This window comes from Sinocyclocheilus anshuiensis, unplaced genomic scaffold, assembly GCF_001515605.1.
Source record: "Sinocyclocheilus anshuiensis isolate Anshui unplaced genomic scaffold, SAMN03320099.WGS_v1.1 scaffold1497, whole genome shotgun sequence".
NCBI classification, from domain to species: Eukaryota; Metazoa; Chordata; class Actinopteri; order Cypriniformes; family Cyprinidae; genus Sinocyclocheilus; species Sinocyclocheilus anshuiensis.
In genome coordinates this window covers 592,818-593,309 of record NW_015543492.1, presented here as the reverse complement: position 1 = coordinate 593,309, position 492 = coordinate 592,818, and positions in this window count along the sequence as shown.

Here is a 492-nt window from a genome sequence, read left to right as displayed (position 1 = left end):
GATTCACGCCCCGAAGTCCCGATCTGAATCAAAAGAATTGTGATTCACGCTCCGAAGTCCCGATCTGAATCTAACGATTTATTGATTCGCGCTCCGAAGTCCCGATCTGAATCAAACGGTTCATGATTCGCACTCCGAAGTCCCGATCTGAATCAAACGGTTCATGATTCGCGCTCCGAAGTCCCGATCTGAAATCAGATTCGCCTTATTTGTGTATCATGAGCTCTTTGCTTCAGAGAGAGTATTTGATGTAACAGTTTATTTGTTTTTAGTTATTTTATTCTTAGATATTTCTATTTTGTGGGAGTAAATAAAATATTTTTATATAACATACTATAAAAAAAGTTAGAAACGGTCGCATTTAGATATGTATACATATGTAATAAAAATAAGAGAGTGATGCATGAGTTCACTGATCTTTATTTATTTAGATAGATAGATAGATAGATAGATAGATAGATAGATAGATAGATAGATAGATAGAAACAGTTG